The 19,235-nt window shown below is 48.2% G+C and overlaps 1 long non-coding RNA gene across 1 annotated transcript in view; it reads right to left on the bottom strand.

Moving 5' to 3' along the window:
* Positions 1-18,524, bottom strand: part of LOC134155255 (uncharacterized) — a 100,661-nt gene extending 82,137 nt beyond the window's left edge. Inside the window, exons 1-2 of the long non-coding RNA XR_009961476.1 lie at positions 18,420-18,524; positions 17,915-17,978 (exon numbers count right to left, since the gene is read on the bottom strand). This is a non-coding gene — a long non-coding RNA (uncharacterized LOC134155255). The remainder of the gene's footprint in view (positions 1-17,914; positions 17,979-18,419) is intronic.
* Between the last annotated feature and the right edge of the window lie 711 nt (positions 18,525-19,235).

Raw genomic sequence — 19,235 nt, 5'->3', positions numbered from 1 at the left:
ATATGGAGAAGGGCAGGCAATTAATAGCTCATCTGGCTCCTGACCAACACACAGTGCCCTGCAAGAGTTGTGTCGGCAAAAGCAGCACAACTCTGGGAACAGAAGGCGACTTCCTGGCTGGACCACATCACCCTCTGATGTAGCTGCATGCCCAGGCCAGCCCCAGCCCTCCAGAGAGGAGGTGGGGACTGCTAACTGTACACAAGTACATCTAGGGTCTCATCCTTCCAATGATACAGACAACAAATTCTGCCTTCATTGAAAGGAAATGTAAAGTGTAAGAAAAAAAGGCAACTCCTGCCCCTGGTGGGTCCTCAGTTTAAACTTCTGAGCATAATCAAATCTTTCAAGTGGCTCATCACAGTTGGAACCTTGGGACCCACCCCAAGACTGCCACAAAGGACAGACTGACTTCTGTCAGCACACTGAGCACTCGCCCTTCAGAAGAGCACCCGGCAAACACCCTACTCTCCCAGTGGAGCAAGTTTTACAATGGCTTTCCATCCTTCTTCCCCCCCCCCCCCGACTTGCATGATCACAGCATATAACATTTCTATAGCATCCTCCTACTAGTTCCCATAATCATATGCAAACCTGTCACAATATAACACAACCATGAAAAAGACAGTTAAAAGTGCTATTTCAATATTGCCAACCTTTCCCAAGGAGACGTATCCATAAAGTTAGGTGAGGAAGATTAGGGGACTGACAGCACTGATCAAATCAGAGGTTTTCTAGGCTTTGAGGGGAAAAAAAAAAACAAACAAAAGCTAAAGTTTGCTCTGAATCAAGTGGAACAAGGACTCAGTGTTAGGTCTCCTGTATTCTGAACTCATGTCTCAGATCCCAGTGACCTCTAACTTCCATGGCCATCATCAGCTGCTTATTTCTACCTGCTCCAAACACCATCTGAAACATTTGGAACCCTTGAAAGTAGCTCACCATACAGCTCTAGCTTGGGTCACTCTCCAGAAGAGAGCAGCTGCTTGTGTCAGCAAGCTCTTGCTCCTAGATCATCTTGCTCATCATAATGGCACACATGAAATACCACCCCTCTGGTTTACACTGTGGCTGTATATGGTTTATAAAGAGCAGGAAGTTTAGCCAGCTAGGACAGGTAAACTCCACAGCTTCCCCTAAAGCCAGTGCCTCTTCTATATGCAATGGACATTTCCAGTGATTCTAGTCCTTCCAGTGGCTGGCAGTAACAAGGAGGAAAGATCTTGAGCTTTTGCTGGACAAGTTGAATCCTGTGACACTGTTTAGCCATACTAGACTTCCTGCTCCTCTGTTATGGGATTGAGCAATTTCACTCCAAAAAAGCTTTGCAAAATAACTGACCACCAAATGCCACCACAGTGAGACCTCTTTGGCAACACATGAGGGGACTGAGGTTTGTCAGGGGGAATCTTTATCTGAACTTAAGAAGCAGAAAACTAGCCCTCGGTAGAAACAGCAAGTAAGAAAGAAAAACAAATGAGGAGGAAACCTAAGAAAGGCTCTGCAGATTGGCTTGTGCAAGGGCATCCTCTCTTCACTGCTGGGACTACATAAGGCAAGATACCTCTATTTTGAGCATGCCCTGGAAAGGGCTTTTGGGACCCTGTCTACCACTCTGTGGGGCATCAAACCTGCTCTGAACCCCCTCTAAGGATCATCCCAGCTGAGAGCGTCTAAAATCCACTTGCAGCTTGGGGAGCTTTGGGGTCACCCCATGGATCTGTACGATTCAGAGCTTTTAGAAGATGCTCATCAGGCTAACTTGATTCCTCTTCATGACTTGGTATGATCAGCTATACTAACTGTGTTGGCCTGGCTGGCCTGACATAGATTAATGTCATTTGTAATTTATCACGTGGCTGTGGCAGGCTGGAAACATCACCTTCAGAGGTAGCTGACTCACCCTAAGCACACTGTTTTCCATAGGGCCAGCTAAGTATTGTTCAGTAGAGCGAGCAGCTTCCCTTCAAACTACCTGTCAACTTAGTACAAGCTTGACAGCCCCCCTAAAGCTACCATACCACAGTTCATATTCCTAGCAAGTACCATCACAGCGCTTAACTTCCCTGAAAAGTATTGGAAATAGTAAAAGCTGGCCATCAGGGCAGTTTTATATTGGACAGACATATTCTACATTGTAAAGTGTGTTTGGAAGGACCATTACTCCCTCTGTTGTCCTTCCTTAGAGGAAAGAAGAGAAATGTCTAGCCAGTGGTTCATAGCCCAGGGCAAGGGAAATACAACATCCTCCATAGCAGCCAGCAGAAGTACTGGGGAGCAGACACACACAGGAACTCTGCCCAGAGACAGCATGCCTAGCTTGCCAAGCGCTGTGCCAGCACACTATCAAATCCAAACCACCTCTGGTAAGTCCTGACCTTTGCACCACTCTCCCAGCAGCCCAGGTGCCAACATGTTAATGAAAGAGGTGCTCATTAGCCCCAACCCTGAATAGAACAGTAGCGCATGGGTTGGCTCTCCAGATAACTAGAGTACAGTAGGCAAGCTATGTGCCTCTCCTGCCAGAAGAAATGTCTCCCATTAGATTTGACCAATAGATAAGCACAGGAAAGAGCTGTGTTTGGCTCACTAAGCCAGTATTTCTGTAGGAAATAGGTGCCTGTGCAGCAGAATCTAAATGCACCTTTAAAAAAACTAAAATCAGCCTCTACTCCATCTGATTGAGAAAAAAGCCTTTGGAAGGTAAACTAAGACAGGAGTGTTTGCTCAGATTTATGGGGAGGCTGAATAGCAAGCTGGAGAGGGCTGACTGAACTGAATCTATCCCTTGTGTGGAAGTTTAACTACATAACCTTGGAGTCCACTATACTTTCCCTTGCTGCCTGGCACAATCCACAAAGAAAGGAAGAAAGGGCCCTTAATGACCTTCATCAGTGACTTGGATGACATGACACAGCACACTCAGCAAGTCTGCAGATGACACCAAACAGGGAAGGAGAGGTGATAGCATCCAACATACAAGGAGAGGCTGAGAGCTGAAACTGTTTACTCCAGAGAAGACAAAGCTCAGGGGAATCTTATTCGTGTGCATAAATACCTCACAGGAAGGAGTAAAGAGACCAGAGACATATTATTCTCAGTGGTAACAGGCATAAATTGAAAGACAAGAAATTCTATTTAAACACAAGACCTTTTTTTTACTGTAAGGGTAATCTAACACTTTAACAGGTTGCCCAGAGAGGCATCCACCCTTGGAGGTATTCACTCACTGGATGTGGTCCCAGGCAGCCTGCTTTAGTTGACCCTACTTTGAGCAGGCGAGTTGGACTAATCAATTGCAAGACACTTCTCCAACCTTATGATTCTGTTGTATTCATGGTACCCTATTCTGATGCAGGGAACAGGAGGAATATTGTTAGGGCCACAGCAGATCTTCTATCCCATGTCCCACCTCATCTGATTTCTGACAAAGGGTTGGATTCAAAAAGCTCTAGCACTTTCCTCAAAAGGAGCATTAAAAAACATTTAGAAGCTTCAGCCCTGGAAGAGCAGATGTCCACCAGAGATCAGTTTTTCCATTTATTCATGGGATGGATCGCATCAAAAGAGCCAGGGCAACCCTAAAACATGCAAGTCCTCAAATGCTAAAACATTTCCAAGCCCCTACTTGCTAGATTGGAGCGAAAAAAAGCACTGAAGAAAGATGAAGCTTGGTTTACTGGACCCTCCTAATCAAGCTTAGTGCTTAGGATCAAAGATTAGTTGATTAAAATCCAATTTCAAAGCTTATTAACTTCTGAATGAGAAATGCTGCTATGGTGAGCTTACTCCAGCAGGCTATTTCTGGCTTGGCAGAAGTGGCTGGCAGAGAAGAACAGCTCTTTGCTTATCAGTACCCAGTTTAGACCCAGATGAGACAAGAGGATTTCACCTCCCCAGACCACTTGAAACAAAGACTATATGAACAAAGGGACTTCCTTTAAGCCAGCTATTAAAACCAGCTGTGCACTCCCTTTTCATGCCACCCCAGTTCATGTGAAAGCCATGCAGAGCCATTGTGTTGCACTTCTGAGCTACTCAACATATGTTTCCTTCCAAGATATTCTGGGCAGGCTGGCAACTGCCAGTTCTGTCATGAACTCTCTGGGTAACTTCAACCCATGTTCTCCTTGCCCAAGTGCAGCAAAGAGTGGGCTAACTGAGAAAAACAGAGGCCTCTGTCCTTGCAGCAGCTGTACCACCACATGCAGCTCTGTTCTACAGCACAAGGCACAAGATACCCTAGCCCTGGCAGTTGAGGAAGATGGTGAGCCAAGCTGAGATCTCTTTGCCACAGGGTTTTATCCCAGAAGATAAAAATCCCACTCCTAACCTGAAATCCCTTCAAGACCCTTAAGCATGTTTTAAAGCATGCAAGATATAGGGTAAAGCTGTGTGTGGAGATTCAGGGTTGAACACCTTCCTTATCCTAAGGACAAATGGGGGTTAAGCACTGCCCTTTGTCATCCCATCTCCTCCTGTTTGAGCTATGTTGCTTGCAGAGAGTTTCCCAGCTTCTCCCCTTTCCCAGGCACAGCAACCATAAAGATGCAAACTGCAACACACAATTCCATAGCTAACTTTTTCAAATTCTAAGAGCCCATTTTTTATCTCAGGTTTTTCAGAACATCTCTCACCTCGGAGACAATATTTAAGGTCAGCTGTGGCCCAGCAATGGGCTTCACCTCTTTTGCTGAAGGACTTGAGTTTATCATCTGAGTGCAGCAGTTGCTTAGATCAGCTATTGACAGGGACTCACACATGTGCGACAGAGATGGCAACTGTGAAGCACCAAGGTCTGGGTCTGAGTCCGACTCTTGTCCACTCACAGTGAAATACATGACATCCTCAGAAAGCATCAGAACAAGAAGATGTTAACAGCAAAGCAAAGGAAATAAAGGCAATTCGTGCTATTGCACATGAAAGAGAAGGCAGCAGGTAGTCTGGGTGACCAAGTTTACTTTGAAGAGTGGATGGTGGCAGCTACATGATAAATACCTTGTCTCTCTGGGAGGCACCTTGGTAGCTTCTTTCCTCTCTCCTGCTCTGCTCCAGGAATCACAGACACACACTGCCCAGCATAGCACGGCTGAACAAGCTCCACTTCACCACAGGGCTCTCAGACCCAACTCCAAATGGCCATGAGACCATTAAATGACACAGCAAACAGTAACTTGTCCCTGGTTCAATTAAGTCTGTCACCCAGTTAAAGTCTTCCATTCTTTAACTGGAAAAGCAGCCTTTTACAACCTGCCTCCTGTATACAGATGGGCATGAAGTATGCAGGAGCCCTTCAGAAGAATTCCTGCTCTAGCAGATCATGCCCTGGCTTTCAGAAAAGGAAAATCAGTTATTTCCATGCGTCTCTTGTCAATGATCAACCCAGGACCCAAGGGATAGCTCCAGCTACACACACACCCTCTGGGGGAAGGGAGCCCTATATACAACACAAACCAAAGCCCTTTCCCATCCCTACCAAACCAGAGCATGGGATGATGGCATACTTCACCTAAGTAGGGACCCAAAGCTGTGATCCAGTCTCTGGAGCAAGCCCTTAGGTATCTCTGAATACACAGAAAAATATTGGTACAAAAATGTAGTAGTATAATAGCTCCTCACTGGTGGTGAGGCAGCTACTGACCTGGGAAAAGAGCACGCATTTCTCCCCCTAAGAGAGGCTGTGCAGAGCCTGCCATGGAAAGACAGGAAGTTTTTCTACAAATGACATATTTTCACTTACATTACCTCTACCAAACAGAGTCTAACTCTCCTATTACACAACCTATACCATCACACTAGCCAAAAGAGCTAAGGGTCCCCACACGGCCTAGGACAAGGTCAGAAAGCACAGATTTTGTTAAGTGCCAGCCCTGAACTCCAGCCACATGTGCCCAAGACCAGTAACCCTGCAACCCTGCTGTCTCTTGCAAGCTACACCATGCTGCATGCTCCAGCAGCAAGCCACAACCAAGCTGTGAAACAACACTCAGAAGCAAAAGACAACACCAGATCACTCAGGCAAATGCTGAGGAGAGGTGACAGTAACAAGAAGGGTTATGTTTAGCCTCACATCTGTGCTGTTTGGAGGCTCTCTTCAGAGGAGGGAAAACAACATCTTAAGAATAAATTTTTTACTTGGAAAACATCCAGCCTGGGAATAAAAATAAATAAATAAATAAAAAAAAACACTCTAAGAGAACAGGTAATTCAGTGGAGACAGGCTGTTGAACAAAAGAGGTCAGTGATTCAGGGAGCACACATGTAGGACCACCAGCAAAGGGAAAATCTAGGGAAAGCTTTCATCTCTGGGCCCAACAAGTAAGTTCCTGCTCCCCTGGCCTGGCTGTCACACCAGGATCATCTTGCAGGAGAAGGGAGGAAGCCCTGTTCTGCCTCCACTTTTCACAGCCTCCCCTCCTACAGCAGAGGGAACTAGCTCCATTCTTCCCTGAGCTTTTCCATCCCAAAACCCAACAGAAACCCAGATGCCAGACAAGAACTAGGAGCTAATGGTGAAGGTAGCCCAGTGTGGAGAATATGCAAAGCCACTGGATCTGGGTCTCAATCTGGAATTAGCCACTTCATACAGTAGCCTAACATCACAGATCCCACCTGTACCCTTCTACAAAAAGAACCAGTATTTCCTTCTCTAGCCTCATTCAGCCCCACCACACCAGGTCCCACCACAGCTGGTCCTGGACCACCTACTGCAACAGCAAGTACCATCAGAGGAGTAGAAAGGCACACAGTTTGCTCAGGACCAGCTCAAGCACACGTTTGCAAGCACATTCCCACCTAGTCTTCCAGCATTCTAGGACCTGGCACACCACAGCAGCAATAGGATCCTCCCCTGTCCTCTACACTCTGGTCCCAAGAAAGTAACACCATGTTCAGTTAAAATTCCACACAACCAGCCACTTGGGCCACCTAATCCAACTCCAGACAGGCTTGCTAGGAACATTTCCCTATTACTGCTTCAACAGCAGGTGACAGATCTGAGCCTCACTGAACTAGAGGTGGTTGCAAATACAGTTGCCTTCCCCCAAAAACTAGGCATGTTTCCATATGCCTTGACCTCCCCCCCCCCCCGCACCTTGCCTAAGGATGGAGTGACTGGCTTGAAAAATCAGTTCAAACCCCTCTAAGTGTTAATCCTGCACATTCAAATCAGAAACCCAAACCTCTAATTTACTTCACACTGAAGTCACTTAAATATATGCATTGCTCCTGGTCCTACTTCTGTATTTACTTTTATGGTTGCAGGCATTATAATTGTTGTACTAACAGTGCTTTAGTTGTGATTATAAATACACAAACTCACATGCCTATATATGTGCAGGCACACATCCACACACACTCACTCTTCTACCTCTTGAGAAATGGGTCTGTTCCGCTTTCTTCTGCTACTGATAAAATATTGATTAGGGAATTTGAAAATTTGAAATGATTTAGGAGTCCCTGGATGGGAAACGTAATGTACTGTGCCGGTCGCATTATGAGCCATCCATCACCTGTCAGCAAGCAGCAAGAAAGTGACAGAATCAATACAAACGTGTCTGAAGATGGGTTTAATTCATTTCCCTTCCCCCTCGGGCAATGGCTAGAGCATCCCAGCTGGAGAGGAAGGGAGGCTTGGTAGCTAACCCTAGGCCAACCTCAACCCACCTGAAGTGCAAAGGGGTTAACTTCATTCTTGCCAATCCAACCACACCAGGGCCAAGAGCTGAGGTGAGTGCCCTCAGCAGCTCTCCCTGGGGAGCAGGGCCAGGACAGCCAGCCAGGAATTGCTAATACAAACCCTGAGGGCTGTGTTCATTTCACGAGCCCTCATGTCAGCTCACAGAGCTGTTTGAGATGGTCTGGGATACTGAAGACTTCCACGTGGGTCACAGCACCTGCATGGCTCCTACTGAGACTGCTTTGACTGACCTAAGCAGGGTATATTTGTCCCTGAGGCCTCCCAGGGCTGGTAAACATTCTCCACTTCTGCCTCCCCCAGCACACTTTACCCCATGGCACACTCCTACAGCCTCACATACTGTTACTCTGCTCTCGGAGTGACCGTGCCAGGCAGCACCACAGTATAAATCCCTGGCTGACTTCCCTACCCATTGCTGCCATGCACATCATCAGCATTGACTTTCCTTCTGCATCACCCACTTTCAGTTAGCACAGGCTGATCCAGCTCCTCAATACATCACAGAGCTTCTTTCTTAAAGTGCCTATTGTTCTTACTAGCTTCAGGAGTTTTAAAACAACAAAAGGGGGAGTGGAATCCATCCATAAGGTGATATATTATCCTCCCGCACTTTGCAGATGGATTCAATTGGCCTGTGATCCTATTTTGCAGATTCCCTCAGAGCACTGTAATTCATCCTGCAAAGTATTTCAAATGAGACCGGACAGAGCACTGGAGAAATGATAGGGGCTGAGCAGGCTCCTATGAGCAGGCTATCGCTCATCTGTTATTAGAGTTAATTATTCTGAGGGCACACCACAGGAGGTGATGGCAGCACAAGGGCAACTCAAACAAGGCTGACAGAGTGGCTCAGACCCAGAGGCTGTTTCGAAAGATGCTCCTCAACTCAAGTCAGCCCACCATGGGACACATACAGCAGCAGCATTAACACTGGCTGCAGAGCACGTGGTGTGGCACAAGGGATGGGAACAGGAGAAATGGGGATGTTCCTGAGCACAAGGCACCTTTTGACTTGCCAACTGTGCAGTGGAAGACTCAACAAGCTGCTAGGTGAGAGCAGCGAGGATCTCCAAGCTTGCCCCTTGACTGGCTCTTCTCTATCACGACAGAAGCCTGATAGACGTCCCCTCACAACACCTTTCAAGGCTTCAGGGTGGCAGCACTGGCCAATAGATACAGGAGCAAGCATTTGTCATCTTGGCAGTTCTTTTCTCCTCTGTTCTTTCTGCAAGGGTGAAGCTTCAGTTTTAAGGCAGAGTCAAGCCACCACCTTGGCTCAGCTGTTCTACAGGCAGCAGAAACAGCCAGAAGGGTGCCAGAGCCCAGCTCCGTCATGTCAGCTGATGATGTGGCTGCAGGTAAAGCTTCTTGAAAAAAACCTCCTCATTTATTTTGCTTTTAATTCCATTATTTAATAGACTGCAAAACTCTTAATGTGGGAGTCCCAACTACTGTGTCTGTTCAATTCACTCTGGATACGTCCCTTCTACCTTACTATCCCTAATAGACTCTATAAATGGTTTCCAAATCCAGCAGAAGTGGTCTATTTGCTGCCTAGTATACCATGTAATCTTTTGCAGAGGTGGTATTGATCTTATTAAACCTCCAGCCATTGAGTCTTCAGATGTGTCTCAGCATTTGCTTTCCTAAAGCAAAGCAAAGCACCTCTTCCAGCCCCACAGCACAGGTGACAGCACCAGCCTACAGTGACCCAGAGGCAAGACAATTACTGCATTTCTGAGAACAATTTAATAGTCACTAGAGCCATGGCTGTAGGGTCCTTAGTCAGAAGCAATACCCCGTCTCAAAAAGAAATGTCCAAGTCATTTTAACTGTAAGGGACAGAAATTAGGGACTAATTCAGCCCGTAACAGGTACTGAATGCTGAGCCCAGAAGCAGCTCTGCTTGTGGCTAATGGATTTTGCACACTAAGACTGGCTCAGAGCTCTCAGCTCACTACTCCAGGACACTCACAAGACTCATTTGCAGCTGCCTTGTCAATTTTTCCTCACCCATCCACAAAAGAAGAAACTCATGCAATTATTTGCACAGTCCTCTCCAAACAGCTAACCACTCCCTCAGCACACAAACAGGCTCCAGCTGAGAGAGAAGAGGCACAGAATGGTGAGAGGCTGCAGGAGGCCAGACAGGGGAAGAGGCCCCAAGCCACAAAGCACAACGTTTGAGCTCTTTAAAAAAATTATATATACACACATCTGTATGTGCAGGTACATGAGGATCACCTTTTTGGAGAAAGGCAGCATCACGGTGTGCTGGGAAGGTAGAAATGTAGAACACAGTCTAACCAGATGCTTATCTGACAGACCATCAGTGCTGGGTTATGTTCCCAGGCTGCCCTTGCAGCGACATCCAAGGAGAGGACAGATGGCAGCTCCACAGAGCAGCATTACAACCATGACTGGTGTCCTTCTTCTAGATGAGGCTCTCATGCTGCAGCTTACAGCAGTCACCGGAGGAGGTGGTGATAAGTGGCCACTGTCTGGCCCAGAGGCATTGGGGTACCAAGTGGAAGGGAGAAAGAGTCACGGCTTCCATCTCTTCACCATTTGCACTGACCCAATTGTGTCAGCCCTGCTTGTCAGCTCATCTGTCATGGGGCTGGTTCCTGCTGGGGCCTCAGGACCTGTGAAGGTAGCTGCACATGTTAGACTATTCATCTTCTCAGGTTGTTGGGACAAGGGGTCTGACAGCCTTATTAGTTATCCCACAAAGCAGAGCCTGAACACATCCTCAGAGAGGACAGAAAATAACCCCAGGGAACAGGGGAACACCACAAGCCACATGCCTCCCAACTCCCCAGGCCTCAGAGGAAGGCAAAGCAGCAGCACAGCCTGAACACTGAAATCTTTGCTAGAAATACATGGAAAAAAAACTCTGAAAGCTGAAGCTTCCACTCATCTGACATCTTTCCTTAGCCAACTTTCCATAGATAAGCTGTGATTGCTAGTGGGCAGGGATTATCCCCAATTTTTGCACTAACCTTTCAAAGCTTTATCCTGGGCTGTGCCCAAGCTGGGAGGTAGGACAGCAACATTTTAAGGCTCAATGCTCCAGCTCCAGAGCTCTTTCAGGAAGAGACACAGGCCCAACACTCATTTGTGCTAGGACCAAGACAATGGTATGCCTTTGCTGGACTGGTGTCATGGAGATCTAGACTATCCCTGCACCACCCTCAATTAATCATACAGTCTTCAAGAGGTGCATTGCTCTGGCAACCAGCCAGCTACCCACACGTGGCTTTCTAGAAAGAGGAAGAAATATTACTCCAACAGCCCAAAGAAAGAAGTCATCCATACCTATGTGATACCCACATGTCCTGGAAGCAGCAGGTAGGGACCTGCATCTCTACACCACAGCAGAACCAGGATGCATACAATGGCTCACCAAAGCACTGAAAGCACCAGGCACAGCAGTTGGGTGACTAAGAAAAACAACGTCCTACTAGCCCTCAAGACACATCAGTGGGAAGAGCTGCTTCAGCAGAATAACAAAGAAGTGCTCTGCTCCCAAAGCTGCCAAAAGAGTGCTCCTCCAACCAGTACACGTGTTTCCAAGTGACACACATACACCCAGGCTGTGCATCAAGGCAGCTCTTGTATATGCTGGCTTTTGGGTAGGGATGTCCACGTGCATGATTATAAACCAGTCAGTCACTGTCACGAAAGGCTGCCCACCTGCCCTGCCAACATCTCCATCAGGGCAGGAACCCAGCCAGTACTAGGTCCAGGATCCATCCCAGCTGCTCAGGACACAGTCAGAAGCCAGAAACCAAGCAAAGGCTTAGTAAAATGGAGTGTGCTGTCAGTGGGGAGAAGCAGAGACAGCTCTTTAAGCCAGTCATTTCAATTGCCTTGAGCAAACAGGTTGTTAAAATGATGGAAATAAATGAGTTGTTTGAGCAGCCTCGGAAATGCTTTCAGAGAAATCTTTCAGGTAGAGAACACTGATTGCAAATACTTATTAACTGCTCCCTCATTATCAAAGAGATGTGATATGTATGTTTACATATTTTGATACATTTTTATTAATCCTGCTTACTGTTTAATTCTCTAAAACTGCACAGAACTGTCACCAAGCAACTCCCTAAACATAGCCTCAACTTCTGCACAGGCAGGCTTGGGCACTGGAGAAGTCACTCGAGCATCTGCCTGTACCAAGGAACATGTGTCACCAGTGTTAGACCTGAAATGGCTCTTTTGATTGCAGCCCCCCAAAAAGGAGGATCTTACTTTAGATGAGGCATGCGAGGGTCATTTACCCACCTTTGTCCACTCATGACAGCACCAGCCAGGAGACCGTAGGTCCCTGTAATTCAGCCTCCTGTCTCCAACAGCAACCAAGCTTGATGCTAATGGAAAGAACTGAACAGAAGGTGGAACATGGAGGTGTTTTCCCAGGACATTTCTCCAGCTCCTAGCAGCCCAGCACTTAGAAACTCTCAAGCTATAAATCACTCCAGGGCTGTGTTTAAACCCATCATCAAGAGTTATCTGCCATGAAATTACCAAATTCCTTTGTAAATGTTCATGATATTTTTTTGGCCTCCACAGCATCCCAGGAAAGTTTACAGGGCTGAATGAGTCCCTACCCCCCCACTCCCCAGCATGTAGTGCTGTTTGGTTTAAACCTGCAGCCCACTGTTTTTGGTGGGGAGGCCCAGCTTCTTGCCCTGCAGGAAACAACAAACTGCCTCCTAATCAGCTTCTTGGGTGATTTTATAGGTGTGTCTCAAGTCCTCCTCATTCATGTCTTTTTCAAGCTGGTGAGTCCCTATCTAGACTATCCTCAGATGGAAGCTGCAACACCATCAATTTACATAAAGCACACCTCCCTGCTCCAATCAACATCATCTCCAGCAGCGTCAGCATGAGTGATGCACTGTGCTGGGAAAAGGGTTCTCCTCTGGGGCTCCTCATTGGAGCTGTTCTTCCAATGGAGAACCTGAAGGTCTGTTTATTTTAAGCAAGGCTTGAGAGATGCACAGGCAGAGGATGAGCGAAAAGGTTCCCTGCCTCCACATGACCACACAGCCTGCCACAGGCCACTGCCTCAACAAGAGACAAGATCTTCCCCTGAGGAGGGCCATGCTGGAGGGATGCACAGACTGTCACCTCCTGGCTACTTGGTCAGGGGTTTCTGTTCAAAGCAGAGGCATCACGCTGACAGACAGATCCCTGTAGGCTTCCACAGCCTCTGTCACTCCACTGGAAGCAAAGGGTCCCACTAGCTCTCCTTCCAGTAATCCTGCCCAGCGACTGCAGTGTCCCAACTAGTAAGTGCCCTCTGAACACACGAGAAATATGTGGTCTGCAAACTGCACCCGCCACAGAGATCACAGTTGGTCCAAACACATTTTGTTTTCAAAAGGAGCAAAATACTGCTGAAAACCTGGTGTGCTGCCAAGTCATGGATTCTTCATCATCAGCACCTCACCTTCAGAGTGCACGCAGCACCGGCTGGTGTTTGCAAGAAAAAATGGGAAATATCCTCTCTCCACATATAGCTGTTACAAAGCGCTTCATCAGAATGGTAAACCCAGCAGGGCCCAAAGCAGATAGGCTCACAGGTAAGAACTGACCGGCATGGTATATCTGATGGCCTTCATTCCCTGGCAAACCTAAAAAAAGACCAGTTGCAGCTTGCTGTATACAGCAAGGGTGTTGTCTTGGTGTCACAATTTTCATACCATTAGAACAAAGATGATGGGTCACAGAAACCAGATGTGTTTTGGTATTGAGCTTTAGGCCCTCAGCATCTCTGCAGAGGCTCAAAATAGAACCCAACACTTTGCCACAAAAGACAGTCCTAACGTCACTTGTGAGTGAAACCCAGGTTCACTTCCCAGCCACGCACCCTCTGCAGACACCTCCACCAGATGGGATAACACATTAGCCCCAGAACACCATACCCTGTTTACTTCAATCCTAATCCAGTGCCGGCAAAGCTCATCAAGAAGTATAACAAACAAAGCATCTCTTTCACCAGCACCTAAGTAGAGCCTGCACACTCAAAGCTTTGAACTTGCCTATATAGCTCATGCAGCATTTTCACCGCAGAGAGAACACAGCAGCAAGACTTCACGGACTGATTTTACCCCTCCCTCACTGCAGCTGTGTGGTCCCAGGGGCCTTAATTAACCAGCATGTATTCTTGCAGGGAGCTGCTCTATAGGAACATTTACATGTTCAACTCCTTTGGACAAGTTCAGAGGCAGGCAGCTAATCCTCTCCCAGGTCTCAATGTCATATCAATTTCCTGTTCGAAGCTAAGCTCTCTCCATCAGGGTTTTTAAACTAATGAGATGTACCGAGGACTTCAACTCTGGGAATATCAAATGCAGAAGGTTTCAATTTCATTCGATTTTCATGTGATCTTCCCTTCATAATTAACACCATACAGTAGGTAACATCTCTTCATCCTACCACTAGATACAATCTCCACTGAAGACAAACATGTCAAGAAAGGTGACACATCACTCTACACTGCCAAAACCTTCTAACAGTTGGAGTTTTTTCTTTTTATCCCCTCTGCAAATATAATCCACATCCTCAAGGTAATATTCAGAGCTTTAAATCTCCAAGAGCAGTGGCATATGTCCCTCAGGGCTCACAGGTACAGCAGCCCCTCTTGTTTTTCATTCACATGGATTATTCTCTGACACATTGGTGCATGGGCACAGGCTCAGAGAACACTTTGTAGGTTTGTCTTTCCTACCATCAGAGGGCTAAGGATCTCCAGTGTGTCGGAGCAAAGATGAGGAATTGTGAAACCATTCTGCATCTTTCCCAAAGGCAGCCCTAGTCTTCCTGCCTGGTGAATGTGCCTTTTCCTCTTACTTCTGCCACAACCCTCCCAGGGCCATGCTAACCACATTGCAGAACCGATTAGCCAGTTCCCTGGGCACATGATACTCCTACACCAGCCATGCTCTTCTGTGAGTTTTTGGGTAACTGGAGGGAAGGATCAGCTTTCTGATCTGTTCATACCTTGCTTACTGTAAAAGGAAGCCAGTTTGACCAGGGCTGCCAGACATGGTGATAAGAATTAACACACAGCCATTGGCTCCCACCTTTGGATTTCGTCCTTCACAGTTAAATGAAGGAAGTGATCAACTTTGTAGAATGCAGGTAGATTTCAGGCCCTGAAGGCTTTCTACACTGCTAAGACACTGCTGACTGCAGCGGCCATAAGCTTGGAGAGGACACAAGCCAACACGTGTCCTTTTTTAGATCTAAGTGAGCTCAGCTGTGCCACATCTGGCAGGATCTGCAGGAAAGGCAGTGTTCCTCTTGAGCAGAGGATTTTGGAATGGTCCCTCTGTGTAGCAAGAGTCTGCACAGCAATATAGCATGATGCGAAAACCCGGTAAAGGCACAATTCCTACAGGCACTGGTATATAAAAGTTTTTAGGAAGGATGTATGTATTTTAATGGCCATTATATAATCAGACACTGCCAAATTCCTATCACCCTGATCCAACAGAAATCCATGCAGAAGGACCTTCCTTCAACCTCTATGGCAAGGGAACACCCAAGGTAGGAAGGGAAGAACATACTGCTTTAAGCACAAGCAGAGCAAGTGAAGTCTGTTCTACTCGAGGAGAGAAGCAGATTATTCTCCAGAGGTAAGAAAATAAGAGCTAACAACTATCTACCACACACAGCTTAACCCTGGGCTCTCATTTCAGAAGCCACATAAGGACTCAGAGCAAGATCTGGGGTCCTCTCTCCATGTTAATCTTTTGAGGAACAACTCTGCTGCCATTCAAGCCCAGATATTAAATATATACTGATTAAAGGCAGCATGCACTGTTTAATATATTCCAGATTAGTATGTAAAAAGCCTCATTTTTCCAAACCCAACTGTTTTATTTACAAGATCTCAGTTGTAATCCTGACTTTTCCACACAGGGTAGCAGAATCTGGGAGGGACTTGCCTGGATTAATTCAGCAAAAGCTCGCTTCCTGCAGACTCCAATTTATGCTCTACCCTTGTGCATATAACAACCACCATCCCATTCCTTATGGCAATTCCCACCCACTACCAGCAGCCCAAAGAGACCATTTTAATAGATGTTGCATTGCACCTGCCCTTGCCCCAATCCCAGCTCAGAGCCTTAGAACATTAGGTTCCATTAACCAGACCATGTGCCAACTGAAGTTGCAACCAACAAACTCCCCCATACCTGCAGCATTCAAAACATCCCTCCCCTGCTGATGCTCATGTTGTGCAGAGCCAGCTTCAGAAAAGCCAGTCTCATACTGCTGCACCAGGAGCCTGCAAGCTCGAAGTCCTGAGCAGCACCTCAGAGCAGAGTTCATGAACACTTTATTATCACTCCATCATGGAGTTCCACGCACTGCCCAGCAGCTCCAAATGAGCTCTCCGCAGCCATGACAGCACCACAGGACCACCAAGGTTTCATTAATATTCATGTACCATTGACACTCGAGCAAGCAATGAAAGCTTGCTTTCTACAGTGTTATCATTAAGCGAGGTGAAACAAGTGACCTTCCAAGACCAGCTGCGTCACAGATATCACCAGGAGCTGAAGGGACAGAGACAAGGTCATCACCCAGCACTTCTAATAAATAACAGTTCTAAATGAGTATGGCCTTGCCATGCCCAGCGGGACCCACATGAGACCGAAAGCATCTGGGAAGTGGATGCCTGAACTGCAGAGCCAGGAAAAGCAGTGCCTTCTTGCAGCAGCCCTTCCTGAGAGGCAGGGCAGCCGGTTGTGCCGCCAGTTGTGCCATGCAGTGGGAAGTGAGGGAGCAAAGATCTCACCAGCAGATCAGGTGTGTGATTCTGAAATAAATCATGGTGTTAGGGCACAGTTAGTCCAGCTCAGTGGAAACACGCACACCTCCCTTTACAAGCTGGTAGCATTTAGGAGCATCCCAGAGCATCCTCGAAGCATGCCAGCTCAGAGTATTTCGCAGAGAGCTCCCCCAGGCAGCAGTTACAACACTCCACATAGCAGAGACTTGATCTCGAATTACAGACCCTAATTGCTGTTATCAGTCAGAGTAACAATTAGCATCAGGTTTATGCATTTCCAGTTTTCTCAGGAGAGGATGCAGAAGGAAAAGAGAGCCTCAGCCCCAGTTTACCTCGAGTTCACTGGGAGGCCACAAGAAACTCAGACAAACTTCAGGCACCCATTACCCAGGATATTTACCACCTCTGAAACAACCAAAGCCACACAGAAAAAAGCTCCTCCAACCTTCCTAGTCCAAGCAGCCAACCATCCCAGTCTGAGCAGCCAACCATCCCACCTCTACATTTCCATAGAAATAAGCTAATAGAAGACCACATCTCACCAAAACCAAAATGCCCTCCCTGCTGTGAGAAGTCACCATCACCCATAGTCTCTCCTCTTTTTTTTGCTCCTCCACTGAAGACTGATATCCAACTCACACACATTATATGTGCACAAGACAAGGTTGATTCAGCCTCTTCATTCTTCTATGACTCTGGATCTCCATAACCCCATGATACTGAGACTGAATAGTGCAACAGGCCACATGCAAGCAAGGAAACTCCTGTACCCCCACATCCATGGCTGCACACTGCGCTGCCTATAAGGGGCTTTGCAGCATGCTATTTCAGAAAAACTTTGCTTCATGTTTCCTTGTAACTTCTGGGGGATCAAGAATAGAGTCAGTAATTAAGGATATGCGGGGTGATCCCAAAAATCACAAGATTTCTAAAAGCATTTGCCAGATCTGCAAACTTATACCAGCAGACACTCATCTGTGCTTATCATTTCCCTCCAAAAAAGAGGTTGCCTGAGGAACAGGAGAGACCATGTTCAATCGCATAAATGTTTAATGCCCAAGGTGAGAGGTACATACAGCTCACCCCCTTTAAACTAACTCAAAAGACCAGAGGACAGCAAAAAGCATAAAGCCAAGATGGCAACATGTTCACCCTCACAGAAGGTCACCCCACAAGCACTGCTGCCCAAATTGTCCTACGGCTGGGACTAAGGGACATAAGGGTGTATGGGCACAGAGCTACAGCAAACAGAGCTGTGAGGACACACACAGCAGTGTGAGGACACACTACAGCCCCAGTGCAGCCTGGTGGCCCTCCTACCCACACCCAGAGGCAGAATGATCTCAGGGCTAAAAGCTCCATCCCCAGGAAACCCACTGGAATTGTGTGCTGCAGTCAGCCAGACTTACCCTGCGCAGCATCCCAGGCTTGACCGGTCACTTCCACCTGTGTATCCCTGTGAGCCAAACAGCCCTGGACGGAGGGAGAGCATGGTGAGCAGCTCTCAGGGTGTGTTTGCAGCGTCTGCCCAGCCAGAAGCCCTGAGTTTGCACTGCCCTCAGCAGCCTTTGTTAAAAAGCAAACAGCCCCAGCACTACAGATGCTCATACTTCTGGAAGCATTTTAAAGTCAGATACCTACATGCTTGCTCACTGCCCCAGTGCTCATAGCACATACACCCCCCCTCCCCACCCCAGGCAGCCTGGACCTGGGCCCACAGCCTGCTGTGCGCAGGTCTTGGCCCCACAGCCCGTGAGGAATGGGCTCCGGCCCTACAGTCTGCTGCAAACGGGCCTTGGCCTCCGAGCCTGTCACGATGGGGACACAGCACCACAATCTGCAGGTCCCAGCCATACAGCCTGCCACAAGCAGGTCTTGGCCCCACGGCCCATCAAAAGTGGGCCCAAAGCTCACATTGTCACAAGCAGGTCTTAGCCCTACAGCCCATCACAAGGGGGCCGCGCCCCACAGCCTGCGGCAAGCAGGTCTCGGCCCCACCCGTTATCACAAGGAGGGCCGAGCCCCATCGTCTGTCACGGGTGGGTCCGGTCCCGCAGTCCTGCCACAGCCACCCCCCGGCAAGGCCACCGCTTACTGCCCACACGGGGAACCGGCTCCGCCTCCGAGGAGGGGGCGGGTGTACATTAACATGCAGCGCGGTGCGCGCTGGGTACCGCCGTGCTCACCCTGAGCGAGAAGCAGAGGCGCTGCCCGCGCATATATAGTGCCGGCGGTGCTAGGCCGGAACGTCCGGGGGAAGCTCACCGCCGAGGCCACGCACTGGGTGCGCGTCACCCCGCCCCGCCTCGGGGAAGGTCTGAGGGAAGGGCCGCCCGCGGCTCCAGCAGAGCCCCGCCCGCGACGGGCGGGTGAGCCACCAGAAAGGGGGGGCGCCGGGAGGGCCGGCCTGGGCAGGAGAAGCCGAGCAGGGTCCGCGGCGGGCCCTGCCCCGCACGGAACCCCCGGTGGATGCTCGTGGCCCCGCGGTGCTTTGAGACAGACTCACGGCCGGCGATTGCTGAGTCCAATGGGTGAGGTGGGGCATCGCCCTACAACCCAATTCAGACTACTCTCCCCCGGACGCCCTTTTACTGCCTCAAGTACCTTTTAACCCGCCCAACACACTGGTGGCAGAGCCTGGGCAAACCAGACGACATTGTGCGGGATTTATTCCATCTCCTGCACTGCCACAGAGAGGTGGTGGCCCATGCCGTGCAACACAGCCTCTTG

The sequence above is a fragment of the Pezoporus occidentalis genome, unplaced genomic scaffold (genome assembly GCF_034315485.1).
Source record: "Pezoporus occidentalis ecotype Australia unplaced genomic scaffold, CSIRO_AGI_Poc_V1 ctg76, whole genome shotgun sequence".
NCBI classification, from domain to species: Eukaryota; Metazoa; Chordata; class Aves; order Psittaciformes; family Psittacidae; genus Pezoporus; species Pezoporus occidentalis.
Note: the sequence above shows the minus strand (reverse complement) of the source record. Positions and strands in the feature narration are given on the sequence as shown.